This window comes from Bufo bufo, chromosome 3, assembly GCF_905171765.1.
Source record: "Bufo bufo chromosome 3, aBufBuf1.1, whole genome shotgun sequence".
Taxonomy (NCBI): Eukaryota; Metazoa; Chordata; class Amphibia; order Anura; family Bufonidae; genus Bufo; species Bufo bufo.
Window position 1 is genome coordinate 652,061,568 of NC_053391.1, and position 23,669 is coordinate 652,085,236.

The window sequence follows — 23,669 nt, forward strand, 5'->3', positions numbered from 1 at the left end:
GTATCAAATAAAGAAGTGGCCCGTAGCACAACAAGACATGTTTTAGGCAGTTAATAAGGACTACTCTGCACAAGGGAGGGACAGGTCCTGTGGGATCCATGCCTGGTTCATCTTTATGAAGGTCAGCTTGTCCACGTTGGCTGTGGACAGGCGGCTGCGCTTGTCAGTAATGACGCCCCCTGCCGTGCTGAATACGCGTTCAGATAAAACGCTGGCCGCCGGGCAGGAAAGCACCTCCAAGGCATAACATGCTAACTCTGGCCACGTGGACAATTTCGAAACCCAGTAGTTGAATGGGGCCGAACCATCCGTCAGGATGTGGAGGGGTGTGCAGACATACTGTTCAACCATGTTAGTGAAATGCTGCCTCCTGCTAACACGTTCCGTATCAGGTGTCGGTGCAGATAGCTGTGGCGTGGAGACAAAACTTTTCCACATTTCTGCCATGCTAACCCTGCCCTCAGATGAGCTGGCCGTGACACAGCTGCGTTGGCGACCTCTTGCCACTCCTCTGCCTTCACCTTCCACCTGTTCCCCTGTGACATGTGGGAATGCTCTCAAGAGCGCCTCTATCAGCGTGCGCTTGTACTCGCGCATCTTACGGTCGCGCTCCAGTTCAGGAATTAAAGTGGGCACATTGTCTTTATACCGGGGATCCAGCAGGGTGGCCACCCAGTAGTCTGCACACGTTAAAACGTGGGCAACTCTGCTGTCGTTGCGCAGGCATTGGAGCATATATTCGCTCATGTGGGCCAGGCTACCCATGGGTAAGGACAAGCTGTCCTCTGTGGGAGGCGTATCGTCATCGTCCACCGTATCCCCCCAGCCACGCACCAGTGATGGGCCTGGGCTGCCACCCCGCTGTGAACTTGCGTCATCCTCGTCCCCCTCCACCTCCTCCTCCTCATCCTCCTCGTCCTCCAGTACAGTGCCTTGGCTGGCGACTTGTGAACCTGTCCTCTGCTGCTTAAACAAACCTCCCTCTGAGCCACTTCGAACAGACTGGCCCGAAAGTGTTAGAAACGAGCCCTCATCCTCCTCCTCCTCCTCCACCTGGGCCACCTCCTCTAACATCATTGCCCTAAGTGTTTTCTCAAGGAGACATAGAAGTGGTATTGTAACGCTGATAACAGTGTCATCGCCACTGGCCATGTTGGTGGAGTACTCGAAACAGCGCAGCAGGGCACACAGGTCTCGCATGGAGGCCCAATCATTGGTGGTGAAGTGGTGCTGTTCGGCAGTACGACTGACGCGAGCGTGCTGCAGCTGAAACTCCACTATGGCCTGCTGCTGCTCGCACAGTCTCTCCAGCATGTGCAAGGTGGAGTTCCACCGGGTGGGCACGTCGCATATGAGGCGGTGAGCGGGAAGGCCGAAGTTCCGCTGTAGCGCAGACAGGCGAGCAGCGGCAGGATGTGAACGGCGGAAGCGCGCACAGACGGCCCGCACTTTATGCAGCAGCTCTGACATGTTGGGGTAGTGGTGAATGAACCTCTGCACCACCAAGTTCAGCACATGCGCCAGGCAAGGGATGTGCGTCAAACCGGCTAGTCCCAGAGCTGCCACGAGATTTCGCTCATTATCGCATACCACCAGGCCTGGCTTGAGGCCCACCGGCAGAAACCACTCGTCGGTCTGTTGTTCAATACCCCGCCACAACTCCTTTGCGCTGTGGGGCCTGTCCCCCAAACATATGAGTTTCAGAATGGCCTGCTGACGTTTACCCCGGGCTGTGCTGAAGTTGGTGGTGAAGGTGTGTGGCTGACCGGATGAGCTGGTGGAAGCAGTGGAGGAGGAAGCCGAGTAGGAGGAGGAGGCTACAGGAGGCAGAGAATGATGCCCTGCGATCCTAGGGGGCGGAAGGACGTGCGCCAAGGAACTGTCCGCCGGGGGCCCAGCCGCCACTACATTCATCCAGTGTGCAGTTAGTGAGATATAGCGTCCCTGGCCGTGCTTACTGGTCCACGCATCTGTGGTTAGGTGGACCTTGCCACAAATGGCGTTGCGCAGTGCACACTTGATTTTATCGGACACTTGCATGTGCAGGGAAGGCACGGCTGTCTTGGAGAAGTAGTGGCGGCTGGGAGCCACATACTGCGGGACAGCCATGGCCATCAGCTGTTTGAAGCTGTCTGTGTCCACCAGCCGGAATGACAGCATTTCAAAGGCCAGCAGTTTAGAAATGCTGGCGTTCAGGCCAAGGGCTCGAGGGTGACTCGGGGGGAATTTGCGCTTCCTCTCTAAGGTTTGAGATATTGAGAGCTGAACGCTGCTGTGTGATATAGTGGAGACGCTAGTTGACGGTGGCGGTGGTGGTGGTGTCGGTGGCACATCCTCTGTTTGCTGCTCGGCAGGTGGCAACATTCCTCTCGAGGCGGAAGCCGAGGCAGCAGCGGTAGAGGGAGCAGGGGGAGCCTCAGCGAGTGCCTGGTTTTTAAGGTGTGTACCCCACTGCAGTTCATGCTTTGCATGTAGATGCCTGGTCATGCAGGTTGTGCTGAGGTTCAGAACGTTAATGCCTCGCCTCAGGCTCTGATGGCAGAGCGTGCAAGTCACTCGGGTCTTGTCGGTAGGACATTGTTTAAAGAAGTGCCATGCCAGGGAACTCTTTGAAGCTGCCTTTGTGGGGCTGGGTCCCTGTTGGCGATGTCCAGTAGCAGGCGAACTCTGGGGGCGGCGGCTCATCTGCTTTGGCCCCCTGCTCCCTCTTTGGCTTCGCTGTTGTCTCGGTCTCACCACTACCTCTTCCTCTGAACTGTGAAAGTCATCGCCACGACCTTCAGTCCATGTGGGGTCTAAGACCTCATCGTCCTCTGCATCGTCTTCCACCCAGTCTCCCTCCCTGACCTCCTCCTGTTCAGTCTGCACACTGCAAAAAGACGCGCAGTGGGCACCTGTGTTTCGTCATCATCAGAGAGTCGGTGACTCTGCTGTGGTGGTATTCCCATGTCCTCTTCATCTGGAGACATAAGTGGTTGTGCGTCAGTGCATGGTATGTCTTCCTCCACTGGGGAAGGGCTAGGTGGACACCCCTGGGAAACCCTGGAAGCAGAGTCTTCAAACAGAAGAAGAGACTGCTGCATAACTTGTGGCTCAGACCGTTTCCCTGATATGCTTGGGGGTGATGTGACAGACTGATGGGCTTGGTTTTCAGGTGCCACCTGTGCGCTTTCCGCAGAAGACTGGGTGGAAGACCATGTGGTGAACGTGCTGGAAGCACTGTCGGCCACCCAATCGATTAATGCCTGTACCTGCTCAGGCCTTACCATCCTAAGAGCGGCATTGGGCCCCACGAGATATTGCGGTACATTCTGCCGGCTAGTTGAGGGAGTTCGTTCCCTACTGTGTGCGCCTGGGGCCGAACGGCCACGTCCTCTACCCGCAACAGAGGCTCCACGGACACCACCACGACCGCGTCCTCGTCCCTTAATAGTATTTTTCTTCATTGTTGCGATTCAACTCGCACCACAATGAAATATATTATTTTTTATAAGCAAAATCCCCTCACTGGAATACTTTCAGTCTTTTGACTGTATGGATTACAGATGGAATGACTGTTATATGTGAGTACCGCTTTCTTTGACAGATTCTAGTATGGGTACATATATGTTTTCCCAACCCCAGCACATTAGTTTGCTAATTCCAGATGTATGAAACGCAGGCCTAACTGTATCTAGTATATTGAACGCCAGATAAACTAACTTGGCCTTTTTTAAATAAAAAAAAAATTCCCTCACTGGAATACTTTCAGTCTTTTGACTGTATGGATTACAGATGGAATGACTGTTATATGTGAGTACCGCTTTCTTTGACAGATTCTAGTATGGGTACATATATGTTTTCCCAACCCCAGCACATTAGTTTGCTAATTCCAGATGTATGAAACGCAGGCCTAACTGTATCTAGTATATTGAACGCCAGATAAACTAACTTGGCCTTTTTTAAATAAAAAAAATTCCCTCACTGGAATACTTTCAGTCTTTTGACTGTATGGATTACAGATGGAATGACTGTTATATGTGAGTACCGCTTTCTTTGACAGATTCTAGTATGGGTACATATATGTTTTCCCAACCCCAGCACATTAGTTTGCTAATTCCAGATGTATGAAACGCAGGCCTAACTGTATCTAGTATATTGAACGCCAGATAAACTAACTTGGCCTTTTTTAAATAAAAAAAAAATTCCCTCACTGGAATACTTTCAGTCTTTTGACTGTATGGATTACAGATGGAATGACTGTTATATGTGAGTACCGCTTTCTTTGACAGATTCTAGTATGGGTACATATATGTTTTCCCAACCCCAGCACATTAGTTTGCTAATTCCAGATGTATGAAACGCAGGCCTAACTGTATCTAGTATATTGAACGCCAGATAAACTAACTTGGCCTTTTTTAAATAAAAAAAATTCCCTCACTGGAATACTTTCAGTTTTTTGACTGTATGGATTACAGATGGAATGACTGTTATATGTGAGTACCGCTTTCTTTGACAGATTCTAGTATGGGTACATATATGTTTTCCCAACCCCAGCACATTAGTTTGCTAATTCCAGATGTATGAAACGCAGGCCTAACTGTATCTAGTATATTGAACGCCAGATAAACTAACTTGGCCTTTTTTAAATAAAAAAAAAATTCCCTCACTGGAATACTTTCAGTCTTTTGACTGTATGGATTACAGATGGAATGACTGTTATATGTGAGTACCGCTTTCTTTGACAGATTCTAGTATGGGTACATATATGTTTTCCCAACCCCAGCACATTAGTTTGCTAATTCCAGATGTATGAAACGCAGGCCTAACTGTATCTAGTATATTGAACGCCAGATAAACTAACTTGGCCTTTTTTAAATAAAAAAAATTCCCTCACTGGAATACTTTCAGTCTTTTGACTGTATGGATTACAGATGGAATGACTGTTATATGTGAGTACCGCTTTCTTTGACAGATTCTAGTATGGGTACATATATGTTTTCCCAACCCCAGCACATTAGTTTGCTAATTCCAGATGTATGAAACGCAGGCCTAACTGTATCTAGTATATTGAACGCCAGATAAACTAACTTGGCCTTTTTTAAATAAAAAAAATCCCCTCACTGGAATACTTTCAGTCTTTTGACTGTATGGATTACAGATGGAATGACTGTTATATGTGAGTACCGCTTTCTTTGACAGATTCTAGTATGGGTACATATATGTTTTCCCAACCCCAGCACATTAGTTTGCTAATTCCAGATGTATGAAACGCAGGCCTAACTGTATCTAGTATATTGAACGCCAGATAAACTAACTTGGCCTTTTTTAAATAAAAAAAATTCCCTCACTGGAATACTTTCAGTCTTTTGACTGTATGGATTACAGATGGAATGACTGTTATATGTGAGTACCGCTTTCTTTGACAGATTCTAGTATGGGTACATATATGTTTTCCCAACCCCAGCACATTAGTTTGCTAATTCCAGATGTATGAAACGCAGGCCTAACTGTATCTAGTATATTGAACGCCAGATAAACTAACTTGGCCTTTTTTAAATAAAAAAAAAATTCCCTCACTGGAATACTTTCAGTCTTTTGACTGTATGGATTACAGATGGAATGACTGTTATATGTGAGTACCGCTTTCTTTGACAGATTCTAGTATGGGTACATATATGTTTTCCCAACCCCAGCACATTAGTTTGCTAATTCCAGATGTATGAAACGCAGGCCTAACTGTATCTAGTATATTGAACGCCAGATAAACTAACTTGGCCTTTTTTAAATAAAAAAAATTCCCTCACTGGAATACTTTCAGTCTTTTGACTGTATGGATTACAGATGGAATGACTGTTATATGTGAGTACCGCTTTCTTTGACAGATTCTAGTATGGGTACATATATGTTTTCCCAACCCCAGCACATTAGTTTGCTAATTCCAGATGTATGAAACGCAGGCCTAACTGTATCTAGTATATTGAACGCCAGATAAACTAACTTGGCCTTTTTTAAATAAAAAAAATTCCCTCACTGGAATACTTTCAGTCTTTTGACTGTATGGATTACAGATGGAATGACTGTTATATGTGAGTACCGCTTTCTTTGACAGATTCTAGTATGGGTACATATATGTTTTCCCAACCCCAGCACATTAGTTTGCTAATTCCAGATGTATGAAACGCAGGCCTAACTGTATCTAGTATATTGAACGCCAGATAAACTAACTTGGCCTTTTTTAAATAAAAAAAATTCCCTCACTGGAATACTTTCAGTCTTTTGACTGTATGGATTACAGATGGAATGACTGTTATATGTGAGTACCGCTTTCTTTGACAGATTCTAGTATGGGTACATATATGTTTTCCCAACCCCAGCACATTAGTTTGCTAATTCCAGATGTATGAAACGCAGGCCTAACTGTATCTAGTATATTGAACGCCAGATAAACTAACTTGGCCTTTTTTAAATAAAAAAAATTCCCTCACTGGAATACTTTCAGTCTTTTGACTGTATGGATTACAGATGGAATGACTGTTATATGTGAGTACCGCTTTCTTTGACAGATTCTAGTATGGGTGCATATATGTTTTCCCAACCCCAGCACATTAGTTTGCTAATTCCAGATGTATGAAACGCAGGCCTAACTGTATCTAGTATATTGAACGCCAGATAAACTAACTTGGCCTTTTTTAAATAAAAAAAAAATTCCCTCACTGGAATACTTTATGGCTTTTCACTGTATGGATTACAGGTGGACTGGTATTAGTAGGGGTGACACAAGCACACCCAAGTCCCTGATGTAGGATTTCTATGGCACAGACCACTATTACAAGTGATTAATGGACGTTGGGAGAGATTGTGCTGCAGCACTAGTCCCAAGATGGCCGCCGCCTATCAGCCCAGTAACATGTGCCACAAAATGGTCTGCACAACCTTTAAAAAAAATAGCCTTGGACTGTGCTGCTAAATCGCTATTGGTCTGAATCCCAGGTGTAGATGTCTGACTTGTTTGGAGCTTTGGAATGCACACTGTGGCAGCTTCTGCTGCAGCACTACAAGTCGCAAAATGGCGGCCGGCGGTCAGCCCAGGTACATGTGGATGGAAAAATCACTCTGGCCACTCTAAAAATAGCCAATCCCTATCAAAAAAGCAGCTCAGCTGCAGTTGTTCAGATGAATCACAGGTGGAGGAGAGAAATTTGCTTCCAGTTATTCAATTATCCCTGCCTATTCTCGCCCTAGCATCAGCTGCGTCTATCCCTGTTCTATTCACATCGGGAGTGAGCACGTCCCGACGTGCGCACAAGCTTATAAAGAGGCTGAGTCACATGCTGCACTTGGCCAATCACAGCCTTGCCAATAGTAGGCATGGCTGCGATGGCATCTTAGGGCAAGTAGTATGATGCATGTTGATTGGCTGCTTTGCAGCCTTTCAAAATGCGCCAAAATACATGCCGAACGAAGAACCCGAACTTTTACGAAAAAGTTCGGGTTCGGGTCCGTGTCACGAACACCCCAAAATTCGGTACGGACCCGAACTATGCTCGAACTGTTCGCTCAACACTATTTAAATCCTTTAGAGAATTTGATTTGACCGATAGTTCACCATTAGATTTGTTTATGTATGCACGCTTAAAACACACATTTGAAGCCTCTAGGAATAAAGGCTATATTTTTCCACTACAGAATTTATTTTTTGATTATTGTTATGCCCAGAAAGAAGGGAAGGTTAAGATATCTAGATTATACGGTAAACTCCGAACGGCATTGGCAACTGTAACACTTTTTAAAAGTCCTAGTAAATGGGAGCAAGAGTTGAATTGCTCTACACTACGATGGACTAACATTTACAGGAATGTGAGGAAAGCTACAGTTTCCAAAGCTCATAGATTGATTCAATTTAAGATCCTTCACCGACTGTATTATACGCCAAAAATGCAGGCTAAATTTCCCCAAAATAAAGGCCAGAACTGTTGTTGCCCCAAATGCGGATATGTGAATGCGGACTTTGTTCATCTACTTTGGAATTGTAGCAAACTACAAAATTATTGGGAGCAGGTTTTCATAACCTTACAAAAGGAGTCTGCTATGATGTATAACCCCGGGGTGTCGACGGTGATATTGGGACACCATGCTCCAGAAACGGAAATCCCGGTCTGGGTCAGACAGATTTGGATGAGGGGCCTGATGGTGGCAAAAGTTATTTTAGTCAAACACTGGGGCTCTGCCTCCCCGCCCTCGATAAATTAATGGATCCTGTACCTTCAACAAATTAGAATGTTCGAGGATATTGAAAGGAGACGGAGAGCGGCACGCATGACTGCTTAGCTATAATTAATACTGCTACTGTGGGTATATAAGATTGAGCGGTGGTGACGACAGCCAATTGGGAGGGGGGGACGGTCTAATTCTATGTTTTGTTTATAAATTTTGAATATATAATGCTATGTATAAATTTGTCATGGTTTTGCCTTCTCTACAGGGTAGTTGGTTGTTGTTGACAATTGGCTATCCTGCGTGAAGATTGTTTTGTATACTATAATGCATTGTGTATTTATATTGGTCTGAAATTGTTTTAATAAATAATAATAGAAGCTGAAAAAAATAAAAAATAAATAAATTGCCTTTTTTCCTATAAAAAATGAAAAAAAAATACACATATTAGGTATCACCGCATCCATAACATCCGTCTCTATAAATATATCACATGATAGACCCCGTCCGATAAACACCATAAAAAAATAAAATAAAAAGCCATTTTTGTCACCTTACATCTCAAAAAGTGCAACACCAAGCGATCAAAAAGGTGTATATCAAACAAAATGGTACCAATAAAACCGTCACCTCATCCCGCAAAAAATGAGACCCTACATAAGAAAATCACTAAAAAAAAAAAAATATATAGATCTTAGAACATTGAGACACTAAAACATTATTTTTTTATTTCAAATATGCTGTTATTGTGTTAAAGTTAAATAAATAAAAAAAGTGTACATATTAGGTATCGCCGCATCCGTAATAACCTGCTCGATAAAAATATCACATGACCTAACCCCTCAGGTGAACACCGTAAAAAAAAAAAAAAACTGTGTCAAAAAAGCCATTTTTGTCACCTTACATCACAAAAAGTGCAATAGCAAGCGATCAAAAAGGCTTATGACCCCCAAAATAGTACCAATCAAACCGTCACCTCATCCTGCAAAAAATAATACCCTATTTAAGACAATCGCCCAAAAAATAAAAAAGCTATGGCTCTCAGACTATGGAGAAACAAAAACATCATTTTTTGGGTTTCAGAAATGCTATTATTGTGTAAAACTTAAATAAATTAGAAAAAGTATACATATTAGGTATTGCCACATCCGTAACGATCTTCTCTATAAAACTGTCACATGACCTTACCCCTGAGATAAACGCTGTAAAAATAAATAAATAAAAACTGTTCCAAAACAGCCAATATTTTGGTCACCTTGCCCCATAAAGTGTAATAATGAATGATCAAAAAATCCTATGTACCCAAAAATGGTACCAATAAAAACCTCAACTCTTTCTGCAAAAAACGAGCCCCTGCACAAGATGATCGGCAGAAAAATAAAAAACATATGGCGTTCAGAAAATGGACACACAAAAACATAATTTATTTTTCAAAAATGCTTTATTATGTAAAACTGAAACAAACAAACAAAGAAAGTAGACATATTTGATATCATTGCATCCGTAACAACCTGCTCTATAAAAATAGCACATGATCTACCCTGTCAGATGAATCTTGTAAAAAAAATTAAAAAATGTGCCAAAACAGCCATTTTTCAGTTACCTTGCCTCACAAAAAACTTAATATAGAGCAATTAAAAATCATATGTACCCCAAAATAGTACCAATAAAACTGGCACTTTATCCCCTAGCTTCCAAAATAGGGTCACTTTTTGGGAGTTTCTACTGTATGGGTGCATCAGGGGGGCTTTAAATGGGACATGGCATCTAAAACCAGTCCAGCAAAATCTGCCTTCCAAAAACCATACGGCGTTCCGTTCCTTCTGCGCCCTGCCGTGCGCCCTTACATCAGTTTACGACCACATGTGGGGTGTTTCTGTAAACCGCAGAATCAGGGTAATAAATATTGAGTTTTGTTTGGCTGTTAACCCTCAATGTGTTAAAGAAAGAAATGGAATAAAATGGAAAATCTGCCAAAAAAGTGAAATTTAGAAATTTCATCTCCATTTTCCTTTAATTCTTGTGGAACACCTAAAGGGTTAACAAAGTTTGTAAAATCAGTTTTAAGTAACTTGAGGGGTGTAGTTTCTACAATGGGGTCATTTATGGGGGGTTTCCACTTTGCAAGCCCCACAAAGTGACTTCAGACCTGAACTGGTCCTTAAAAAGTGGGTTTTGGAAATTTTCTTAAAAATTTTAAGAATTGCTTCTAAACTTCTAAGCCTTCTAACGTCCTAAAAAAAATAAAATGACATTTCAAAATTATGCCAACATAAAGTAGACATATGGGAAATGTTAAGTAATAAATATTTTATTAGGTATGACTTTCTGTTTTAGAAGCAGAGAAATAGAAATTAAGAAAATTGTGAATTTTACAACATTTTTTGTAAATTTGGGATTTTTTCATAAATAAAGGTGAAATACAGTACAGACCAAAAGTTTGGACACACCTTCGCATTCAAAGAGTTTTCTTTATTTTCATGACTATGAAAATTGTAGATTCACACTGAAGGCATCAAAACTATGAATTAACACATGTGGAATTATATACATAACAAACAAGTGTGAAACAACTGAAAATATGTCATATTCTAGGTTCTTCAAAGTAGCCACCTTTTGCTTTGATTACTGCTTTGCACACTCTTGGCATTCTCTTGATGAGCTTCAAGAGGTAGACCCCTGAAATGGTTTTCACTTCACAGGTGTGTCCTGTCAGGTTTAATAAGTGGGATTTCTTGCCTTATAAATGGGGTTGGGACCATCAGTTGCGTTGAGGAGAAGTCAGGTGGATACACAGCTGATAGTCCTACTGAATAGACTGTTAGAATTTGTATTATGGCAAGAAAAAAGCAGCTAAGTAAAGAAAACGAGTGGCCATCATTACTTTAAGAAATGAAGGTCAGTCAGTCAGCTGAAAAATTGGGAAAACTTTGAAAGTAAGGGCTATTTGACCATGAAGGAGAGTGATGGGGTGCTGCGCCAGATGACCTGGCCTCCACAGTCACCGGACCTGAACCCAATCGAGATGGTTTGGGGTGAGCTGGACTGCAGAGTGAAGGCAAAAGGGCCAACAAGTGCTAAGCATCTCTGGGAACTCCTTCAAGACTGTTGGAAGACCATTTCAGGGGACTACCTCTTGAAGCTCATCAAGAGAATGCCAAGAGTGTGCAAAGCAGTAATCAAAGCAAAAGGTGGCTACTTTGAAGAACCTAGAATATGACATATTTTCAGTTGTTTCACACTTGTTTGTTATGTATATAATTCCACATGTGTTAATTCATAGTTTTGATGCCTTCATAGTCATGAAAATAAAGAAAACTCTTTGAATGAGAAGGTGTGTCCAAACTTTTGGTCTGTACTGTATATTGACTCAAATTTATGACTATCATGAAGTACAATATGTCAAGAGAAAACAATCTCAGAATGGCTTGGATAAATAAAAGTGTTCCAAAGCAATTACCTCATAAAGTGACGCGTGTCAGATTTGTAAATTTTGACCTGGACACTGGGGCATCAATGACCCTTGGTCATGAAAGCGTTAAGCAAGCACAATCCAGCCATCGATTGGCAGCTAGACAGATTTTGGATTGGGGTGATTATTGCATTGACAATTGTCTGAATACATATTTTTCTGTTTTTCTTTTATATCTGATTTTGCCGATGTATTTTCTGAGAGTGGATGCCAGGATTTACCTCCGCATCGGGAATATGATTGTCCTATCAACCTTATTCCCAGAGCTAAATTGCCAAAATCTAGATTGTATAATTTTTCTGGACCTGAAAGACTGGCCATGAAAGAGCTAATGGACAAATTATACCTTCCAAGTCTCCAATGGAAGCAGGATTATTTTTTGTTAAAAAAAAAAAAGGACGGGGGTCATCAGCCATGTCTGGATTTCCGTGAACTCAATTGGATTACTGTCCGTGATCCTTACCCTCTTCCTTTGATTCCCGATTTGTTTAACCAGATTGTTGGTGCCAAGGTGTTCTCCAAGTTGGACTTAAGGGGAGCATATAATCTGATCAGGATCAAGGAAGGGGATGAATGGAAGATGGCTTTTAATACTCCTGAAGGGCACTTTGAGAACCTGGTCATGCCTTTTGGGTTGACCAATGCTCCGGCGGTTTTCCAGCATTTTGTTAATGACATTTTTCATCACCTTGTGGGAAGGTTTGTAGTCATGTATTTGGATGACATTCTAATTCATTCTCCAGACGTGGAAATACATCAGGATCACGTTAAACAGGTGTTACAGATCCTAAGAGATAATAAATTGTACGCAAAATTTGAGAAGTGTGTTTTTGCTGTACACAAGGTGCAGTTTTTAGGCTACCTGCTGTCATCTTCGGGTTTTCGAATGGATCCAGAGAAAGTCCGTGCTGTATTGGACTGGGATCGACCCGAAAATCTGAAGGCTCTTATGCGGTTTTTGGGGTTCACCAACTATTACCAAAAATGTATTCAGAACTATTAGACAATAGTAGAAACCCTTAACTGACAGAGACTTACTGGCCATTAAGTTGGCTTTTGAGGAATGGCGTCATTGGTTGGAAGGAGCGATTCATCCAATCACGGTGTTCAGATCACAAAAACCTGGCTTAAGCTGGAGTTGGCTAAACTACTGAACCTGAGACAAGCCAGATTCAATTTCACTGGCACCTATTGTTCTAGGGTTAAGAACATCAAGGCAGATGCCTTGTAACATAGTTTTCCTGGAGGTAGTGATTTTGAAAATCCAAGTCCTATACTGTCTAAAAGGTTGTGATATCCGCTCTTTACCCTGACCTAGAGGTAAAGGTGTTAGAGGCCCAGGGAGACACACTGGATTTTTGTCCCTCTGGGAAACTGTTTGTGCCATCAGAATTGCGTCACAAGGTGTTTGAGGAACAGATCCACTGCCGACCTCATCTCTCGTAGATTCTGACGGCCAGGTTTGTGTAAGTGTGTTGAGGACTATGTGTCAGTCTGTAGTACCTGTGCACGCGCTAAGGCGACACATACTCGGCCTTCCAGATCTCTACTTCCGTTGCCCATCCAGTCCAGACCATGGACTCACTTATCCATGGATTTTATCACTGACCTACCTAATTCTTCAGGAAAGACAGTTATTCTGGTGGTTGTTGATCGCTTTAGTAAAATTGTGCACTTTATAGCGCTGCCGGGCCTACCTAATGCTAAAACACTTGCACAAGTGTTTGTTGACAACATTGTGAAACTCCATGGCATTCCCTCTGATGTGGTCTCGGATCGTGGGACTCAGTTTGTTTCCAGATTCTGGAAGGCGTTCTGCACTCGACTGGGGGTACAACTGTCTTTTTCTTAGGCTTTTCATCCTCAGTCGAACGGAGCGCACTAATCAGTCTGGAGACTTACTTGAGATGTTTTGTCTTTGAGAACCAGGAGGAGTAGTCTTCGTTTTTGTCTTTGGCAGAGTTTGCCATAAATAATCGTAGACAGGAGTCCACTGGGAAGTCGCCATTTTTGGGGGCATATGGGTTTCACCTGCAGTTTGGCACATTTTCTGGTTCAGATACGTATGGTATCCCCGAGAAGGAACATTTTTCATCATCATTGTCATCTATATGGTGGGAAATTCAATGAATGAATATGGGCAACAAGTATAAACGCGTGGCTGACAGGAAATGTATGAATGGTCCGGACATAAAAGTGGGTGATTCTGTTTGGCTGTTCACATGAAACATTAAGTTGAAGGTACCTTCTTGGAAGTTGGGTGCAATTCAGCAGTGACAGCAGTGCTTGTACACTACAGGAAAAGGTTCTCTCGAGGCTGGGACTGTGGGAGTGCGCATAGGCTGGATACAAAAAGTTTCCCTAGTGTGCTATAGGCTTGAGTTTAAAGAAGCACTCCCACAAAAATTTGTATTCTCTAACCTATTAGACAGGTACATGATGCAAATTGTAGTTAAGGTAATCTTCTTACCAGTGTGTCACGGATGGTGTACAGGAAACAAGACAATACCATATAAACAATGTCTCTCTGGATCCACAACTAAGGAACAAAGGGAGACCCCTGCAATAGACCTGCCGCTCTCCCTCACTGCTCAGCCTATGCGAACACCCCAAAGGTGGATGGGCGCATATCCACGTTCCTCGGCTATCTATTACCTGAAGACCCTACAATAGTAAAAAGGGGAAAGCAGTCGGCACTCCTCTGGCAGAGTCGTGGTGCACGCGTCCAGGGTATGAAAAGCCCACTTACAATATGGAACAGAAGACCGGCACTTCACATGAAGTGCCGGTCTTCTGTTCCAGACCCTACAATAGTGAGGGGACACGACCACCGGCTCCCTACACTGACACGGAGGGAGTCAGGGTCACCTGGATCCAGAAAAGAGAAAATCATAAATACATAAACAGCACTTATCTTGCAGACGACTGACAACTGGGAACTGCATGCACACACACTCCAGGAAGTTGTATCAGCCGCACACTACTGCATTATGGGGAGGAATTTAAAGGGCAGCAATCAGTCCGACTGCATGACAGCTGAGATAGACTAACGAGATGAGAAACTAAACCAAAACAAAGAAATTCAAGGGGGAGGATCTGAAAAGCTCCTGTGAGCGCTTCTCAGCTGTCTGGCTGTGACAGTACCCCTCCCTCTAGGAGTGGACTCCGGACACTCAGAGCCCACCTTCTCAGGATGGGACCTATGGAAAGCCCTGATGAGACGAGAGTCCTTAATGTCCGTCACTGGGACCCACATCCTCTCCTCAGGACCATAACCCTCCCAATGAACGAGGTACTGGAGGGAACCGCGGACAAGACGAGAATCCACAATCCTAGAGACCTGAAATTCAAGATTTCCATCAACCATAATCGGAGGAGGAGGCAAAGGCGAGGGTACAATAGGTTGAACATAAGGTTTCAATAAGGACTTATGAAAAACATTATGGATCTTCCAAGTCTGAGGAAGATCAAGACGGTAGGCAACAGGATTGATGACAGACAGGATCTTGTAAGGCCCAATAAACCTAGGACCCAACTTCCAGGAGGGAACCTTCAATTTGATATTCTTGGTAGACAACCACACAAGATCACCAACATTCAGGTCCGGACCAGGCACACGTCTCTTATCCGCCACACGCTTATATCTCTCACTCATGCTCTTTAGATTATCCTGAATTTTTTGACAAATAGATGACAAAGACGAGGAGAATCTGTCCTCATCAGGCAAACCAGAAGAGCCCTCTCCCGAGAAAGTCCCAAACTGCGGATGAAACCCATATGCACTAAAAAATGGTGACTTATCAGAGGACTCCTGACGACGGTTATTTAAAGCAAACTCAGCAAGGGACAAAAAATAACACCAATCCTCCTGATTCTCCGCCACAAAACAGCGCAGATATGTCTCCAGATTCTGATTGACGTGCTCTGTCTGGCCATTCGACTGCGGATGGAAAGCAGAAGAGAATGACAACCGAACCCCCAAGCGAGAACAGAAAGCCTTCCAGAATCTGGAAACAAACTGCGTGCCCCTATCAGAGACTATGTCTGAAGGAATCCCATGCAATTTGACAATGTGGTCAATAAATGCCTGCGCCAGCGTCTTAGCATTGGGCAAACCAGGAAAAGGGATAAAATGCACCATTTTGCTAAAACGGTCCACCACCACCAGAATCACAGACTTCCCCGAGGAACGAGGCAAGTCCGTTATGAAGTCCATAGAGACACAAACAACCTCCCAGGAGGACAAAGATCAGGAGCTTCTGACTGGGCTGCCTGCACCTCTGCCTCCAATTCAGGAAAAAGAGCAGAGACCACCACACCTTCAGCCAAAATGGGACCCGGGTCTTCAAAATTCCCACCTCCCGGAAAACAACGTGACAGGGCATCTGCCTTCACATTCTTAACCCCAGGGCGGAACGTAACAACAAAATTAAACCTTGAAAAGAACAAAGACCATCTGGCCTGTCTCGGGTTCAGACACTTGGCTGACTCCAAGTAGGCCAGATTTTTATGGTCAGTAAACACGGTAATAGGGTGTCTGGCTCCCTCTAGCCAATGGCGCCATTCCTCAAAAGCCAACTTGATGGCCAACAATTCCCTATCTCCCACATCATAATTTCTCTCTGCGGAGGAGAGTTTCTTTGAGAAAAAGGCACACGGTTGCCATTTGGCAGGAGAGGAACCCTGAGACAAGACCGCACCCACCCCTAACTCAGAAGCATCAACCTCAACTATGAAGGGTAACGAAATATCAGGTTGTACTAGGATGGGAGCGGAAGCAAAACTCTCCTTGATATTAGAAAAAGCCTTACGCGCCTCTACCGACCAGGAAGAAAAATCTACCCCCTTTCTGGTCATATCAGTGAGTGGTTTAACAACAGAGGAATAATTCAAAATAAATTTCCTGTAATAATTAGCAAAGCCCAAAAAACGCATCAGCGCCTTCTAATTCTCAGGAAGCTCCCACTCAAGCACAGCGCGGACCTTCTCGAGGTCCATGCGAAAACCAGAAGCGGAGACAAGAAACCCCAGAAATTGGATCTCTGGAACCGCAAACACACATTTTTCCAGTTTCGCGTATAATTTATTCTCCCGCAGGATGAGCAAGACCTGACGTAAGTGTTCCTTATGAGTCTTGAAATCAGGAGAAAAAATCAAAATGTCATCCAAATACACTAATACAAATTTTCCCGTTAAATGATAAAAAATGCTGTTGACGAAATGCTGAAAAACCAAAAGGCATAACCAAATTCTCAAAATGGCCCTCAGGGGTATTGAAAGCCGTCTTCCATTCGTCTCCTTCTCTGACCCTAACCAGGTTGTATGCCCCTCTTAGGTCTAATTTGGAAAAGACTTTAGCCCCAACAACCTGGTTAAACAGGTCCGGGATCAGAGGAAGCGGATAAGGATCACGAATAGTGATACTGTTCAGCTCCCTGAAATCCAGACAAGGTCTTAAAGAACCATCTTTTTTCTTAACAAAGAAAAAACCAGCGGCAACAGGTGACTTCGAGGGTCGTATGTGTCCTTTTCTCAGACTCTCAGAGATATAAGCACGCATAGCGACCCTCTCAGGTTGGGAGAGATTGTATAAACGAGATTTAGGCAGCTTGGCGCCTGGGATGAGATTAATAGGGCAATCATACTCCCTGTGCGGAGGTAAACCCTGAACTCCACTCTCAGAGAAGACATCCAAAAATTCAGAGAGGAAAGGTGGTACAGTCTTAGTAGAAACCTCAGAAACAGATGTTATGAGGCAATTCTCTCTGCAAAAGTTACTCCAACCATTTATTTGCCTCGCTTGCCAATCAATGGTGGGGTTATGTTTAGTGAGCCAGGGTAGCCCCAACACTAGAGGAGTAGGCAAACCGCTAAGGACGAAACATGACACATCCTCAACATGAGCATCACTCACAATTAAACGGATATTGTGAACTATGCCCTTTAATGATTTCTGAGAAAGTGGAGCTGAATCAATAGCAAAAACAGGAATATCTTTTCCCAAAGTGCATACCTGGAAACCATGAGTTATTGCAAATTGATTATCAATGAGGTTGACAGCTGCTCCACTATCCACAAAAATGTCACAAAAAATGCTCTTGCTCTCTAGCGCCACCCTAGCAGGCAGGACAAAACGGGAACTACAAGCAAACGGGAAACCTTCAATTTCCGCCTCAACCCTGCCAATAGTAACATTTTTAAAAGATTTTTTCCTTTTTGTCTCTTTATTACTCCCAGAAAACTGCCTGAATCTCCTAGAGGGACAAACATTTGCCAGATGATTTATACCTCCACAACAAAAACAAACCCTCCTCTGCGGGCTGAATCTTCTATTGTCAGAGGCAATAAACCCCAGCTGCATGGGCTCCTGCTCAGAAGGGGCTGACAGCGACTGAGACCCCTGTGCACAGAATGAGACCGCTGCACTGTCCCGGGACTGAGTATGACAGGAAGGAGAGATCTCTCCTCTCTCTCTAAGACGCCTGTCAATACGAACAGCCTGAGACATAGCAGAATCCAAGGAGGTAGGTCTTTCATGAAAGGCAAATGCATCTCTCAATCCCTCTGAAAGACCATAGCAAAATTGACTTCGGAGTGCAGCATCATTCCAACCCGTATCTGCTGCCCATCTCCGAAACTCTGAGCAGTATATCTCTGCGGATTGTTTACCCTGGCATAACAGACGTAGTCTAGACTCAGCCAGAGCAATACGATCCGGATCATCATATATCTGACCCAGGGCTAAAAAGAATTCATCCACTGAACGGAGGGGCCGTGCCCCCTCCGGCAGAGAAAAGGCCCAGGACTGAGCGTTACCCCTGAGCAGCGATATAATGATCCCCACCCTCCGTTCTTCATCACCAGAAGAATGGGGAAGAAGGTGAAAATGGAGTTTGCAAGCCTCTCTAAAACGCACAAAATTCTCACTACCCCCGGAGAACGTATCCGGGAGCGAGATCTTAGGCTCAGCACAAACTCCATGAACGCAAGCTGAACCGGTCACTTGAAACTGAGAAAAAGTCTTACGGAGATCAGCTACCTCCAAAGCAAGACCCTGAAAGCGTTCAGCCAAAAGTGAAACCGGATCCATGCTTGAGACGGTTTTGGCGGCTGATAATGTCACGGATGGTGTACAGGAAACAAGACAATACCATATAAACAATGTCTCTCTGGATCCACAACTAAGGAACAAAGGGAGACCCCTGCAATAGACCTGCCGCTCTCCCTCACTGCTCAGCCTATGCGAACACCCCAAAGGTGGATGGGCGCATATCCACGTTCCTCGGCTATCTATTACCTAAAGACCCTACAATAGTGAGGGGACACGACCACCGGCTCCCTATACTGACACGGAGGGAGTCAGGGTCACCTGGATCCAGAAAAGAGAAAATCATAAATACATAAACAGCACTTATCTTGCAGACGACTGACAACTGGGAACTGCATGCACACACACTTCAGGAAGTTGTATCAGCCGCACACTACTGCATTATGGGGAGGAATTTAAAGGGCAGCAATCAGTCCGACTGCATGACAGCTGAGATAGACTAACGAGATGAGAAACTAAACCAAAACAAAGAAATTCAAGGAGGAGTATCTGAAAAGCTCCTGTGAGCGCTTCTCCGCTGTCTGGCTGTGACACAGTGACTGTATTTGTGAGTTATCTCCTCCCTTCTGATCCTCAGCTGTGTCCTGTGACCAGAACTCTAATCTCCACCTGACACAACATCTTATGTGTGGACAGGAAGTCAGTGTCTCTTTGTTATTCTATGGGAGCCTCAATGTCAGTTTCATAGGAATGAATATAGAAGTAACTGACTTCCTGCCCTGTGCAAGTTGGAGATCAGAGTGCTGATCACATGACACAGCTGACACAGGAAGTCAGTGACTTCTCTATTCATTCCTATGAAACTAACATTGAGGCTCCCATAGAAATACAAAGAGAAACTGACCTCCTGTCCACACATGAGATGCTGTGTCAGGTGGAGATTAGAGTGCTGGTCACATGACACATTTGAGTATCAGAAGGGAGGCTATAACTCACAAATACAGTCACTGGTAAGAAGATTACATCTGTTACCTTTATAACAGGTGAGAATAACATGTTTTTAGAGAGTGTTTCTTGAATTAGTTCCATATTTTCTATTTACTGTGATGGAGTATGACGGCACACCAGTGACCACCTGTTTGCTGCAAACAGGCCCAAAGATAAAGTGAAAAGCAGCATTTGTGTCCCTCATAAAGTGGTGGGTTGACCATCACTGGTTTCTTTGTGACTATTTTTCTCTGTTTCTTTATGACCTTGTAAATAAATCAGCATTTATTATCTCTCCCTTCAATGTTATCCCTTTCCATTCCACGGAAAGCATCCAGCCTGAAGTAACACATGAATGACTCGGCCTATTTCTCAGCTTCTTACATTTCATGCATGATTAATTGTATCATCATTAACATCTCAAGCAAACGGCTAAATAACTTCCAATCAATTGAAACATAGAATCAGCGTGATCAAGTAACCCGATTCAGTGATGACGCCTCTGTACGTGCGCACACCGCCACCGCTGCTGCTGCTATTCTCGTATTTGTTATGTTTTCAAAGATCTTTATTTTAGGAATGTTCTCTGCAGCAGCATGGAAGGTAAGAAAAATGCACAAAAAAGGGCTTTTGTATAAATTTAGCAAACTCACCGAGAGTCTAATCACGAAACATAATGGATCTTCCTCGTCATTGATCTTTTATCCACAGGACAATAAAGCTTCTTGTGTGTTCCACCATATTGCATCAGTAGTTACAATCTGGTCCAGGTCTTAAGGTGGGCATACACATTATTCTAAAGTTGATCAAAACAGGCAAACATTCGTTGGGTAAAATTTAAGAACAATCAATCGTTTTAGCCAACCCATAACAGATCTATATCTTTTTAAACAAGTCGGCCATGTTGAATATTTTTGCCCGAAGAAAGATCTTTCTTTAAAAGAACATTCCCAGAATGATCGTTCATCCATTGCCCAGTTTCATTGAACAACTTCTTAGAACAACTGTAATGGCCAACATGGACTAAAATGTGTATGAACGTTCACCAGATGATTATTTATTCTGCTGCTGTTCAACTTCTATCTAATGTGTATGGATACCTTTACACATCATTTCCATACAACGTGACTACCTGAATGAGCATTTGCCTGAAGCCTGATTGGCCTAATTATCAGTCCATGCAAAATGACTTTAAGAAACAAACTTCACTAATAAAACAAGTGTGATGCCATTTCATCTTTACTTTTCCTTCTTTAGGAATATCCCCTTAACATTACTATTTGAGTGTGTCACATTAATAATGCAATCACGTTGTCCTCATTCATATTGCTTTCTGAGTGTCATAACAATGTCTTCCTTAAAGGGATTTTCCATTTTCTAGATAATAATGAAATATCCTCAGGATAGATCATGAATATCAGATCAGTGGGTGTCTGACACCCGCCACCCATACTAATCAGCCACAGCACCACAAACAAGCATACAACCCCCATCCACAGTGCAGAGGTACTGCAGTTCAGCTGCCATTCACCTATCTTTAGGATAGGTCACCAATACCAATAGCAGTAACCAGAGAACCCTTTTAAGTGGTATATACATATAGAACTTGCTGCATATTACCTTCTTTTTGAGTACTTGACATTAATTGACATTAATAGAGACATCACAGTGTCCTCATTACTAGTGCTATCTGAGGGTCCTCATTAATAGTACTTTCAGTAATAGTACTGTGTGCAAATTAATAGTACCATTAGAATGCCTTCATCAACAGTTCACCAGAATGCTCTTAATAACAGTGCCAGGAAAGTGCCATCACAGTGCCCATGTTAGTATTAAGCTTTCAAGTCACAGGACCATCATGACCTTAAGGCTAAGTTCACATCTGCGCTATCAGTTTCCATTCTTCTGCTCTATTATAGGAGAAGAAGAACAGAAGTAACGGATTCAGCACATAACTGATGCAAACGGAAACTAACAGATCCCATTGACTATAATGGTAATAATTTGGTTTCCGTTTGGAAGAACATTTTTTAGGGGACAAAAAGTCCTGCATGCAGGACTTCTGTCTCCGCTATTTTTGACGAACTTTGTGACAGAGGCTTCTAATGGAGCCTCCAATGCAGATGTGAAATTAACTTAATAATGTTATTTGAGTGTACCCATTACCAGTGCCATCAAAGTACTCCAATATGAGTATAACCAGTCACATTAACAGTGTCAAACATAGGACCACCATACCTCTGACAACTGTGGACCAGAGGTGCTCTACAGAGCACCCGAGCACAATGGAAGTCAATGGGAGAACCTGAGCATTAAACCAGGTACCCCCCATTCTGAAGAGGGGAGGGTGGGGTGTCGGGACTCTAGTTCGGCTTAGGAGTCGGTGCTCTGACTCCATATATAGCTATGTCCATATATGGAGTCAGTGCTTTGGGACACCCAGTGTATTTAAATCTAATTTACAAAGCACAAGTCTCTGATACATTGCCTGGAATCTTGGCGCTGCTGATCCTAAAGAGTGACGTGGGTCAAAGTCACCATGTAATTCACTGTACATCTTGTATAGGACCCGCTGCCGAATTTCTCTCATCTGAATCCTCTTTACACCATAAGGCTCATTTCTGGTAACCCGGTCATGGAAACAAGGACTTCCACAATCCACCAGAACTCACTCCCCCACTCCACACACCTGTAGGATACCAAGGGGTTCGCAAGATAGTGAAGCACTGCCTCGTCCGTTTTAGATAAAATGGTTTATTATACTCACAAGTATCCACATGTAACAGGCATATCACAAAGGTAAAAGATAAAGATCTCCACGCTGCCCGACCCAGGTTTCCTCAGGAGCCTTATGGTGTAAAGAGGAATCGGATGAGAGAAATTCGGCAGCGCGGTCTTATACAAGATTTACAGTTAAATCTAATTTAGCCTCTATTTCTGAAAAGTTTCTGGCATGATTTGAACTCATAACCTTCTTCTACATCACAGCCAAGAACCTTAACCACTACACTATACAGCTGCATGGCCAGTTACAAAAAAAAAATATATATATGAGACTTCTGCTGTATAGGAATACTTACTACTTCTAGTAATTGGCTATGCAGCTCTATAGTGTAGTGGTTAAGGTTCTTGGCTGTAATGTAGAAGATTGTGAGTTCAAATCCCACCAGAAACTTTTCAGAAATAGAGGCTTAATTAGATTTAAATACACTGATTCGAGCAAACACGATATTCGGCCAAGCATAGCGATGCTCGAGCCGAACTCCGAGGGGCAAAATGTGAAAGACTACAGCTGCAGTAACAGAATAATATGAGCTCCCCTCCTCAATCTTTAGTTACAGCAACAAGTCAAAATCATTACAGCAAGATAAAATAAATATAGCAATAGACTATAGAAACAAAGTGCCACATACTGGTTCAGCCAATGTTATCTTGACAGGCTTGCATTACAGTAATACAACAAATCACATTTAAAGAACTATCCTGGCACGCCTGGAGTCAAGATAACGCTGGCTACATTTGTACCAATAGAGAAGAACCAACACGGAAAAATTTGAAAGACAAGTTTTTTTTAGACTGATAAGAACAGATACTACACTTGATCTTAGCCAAAAGGCCGATAAGCGATAAAGGCAAGGCTTAAGATGCATCAACATGCTCCATAACACCAAAAATTGGAGAAAAGTAAGCTAACCAATAAGTGGTGTAATCTTAGACCAAAGTATCAAAAGATACACCAAATTCATCATCCAACATGAGCCAGTTTGATAAATGCCACATCTTTATGATGTCTAGGAGACAGGAAGAATTTATCATCCCCTACACTCCAGAATTCTTGCTCCAGAAAGTCACACAATAGGGCTTTGGAGACTTACTACTAGAGAAGAGCAAAGTCTTGAAAAATGAAATTTGGTTGAGTCACCAAAGTTAGCGAAGAAATTTGATTTGTTCCAAATTAATTTGTCA

The 23,669-nt window shown here is 43.2% G+C and overlaps 1 pseudogene; it reads right to left on the bottom strand.

Moving 5' to 3' along the window:
• Window positions 1-23,127: 23,127 nt before the first annotated feature.
• LOC120996680 lies at window positions 23,128-23,331 on the bottom strand (annotated as a pseudogene).
• Window positions 23,332-23,669: the final 338 nt, after the last annotated feature.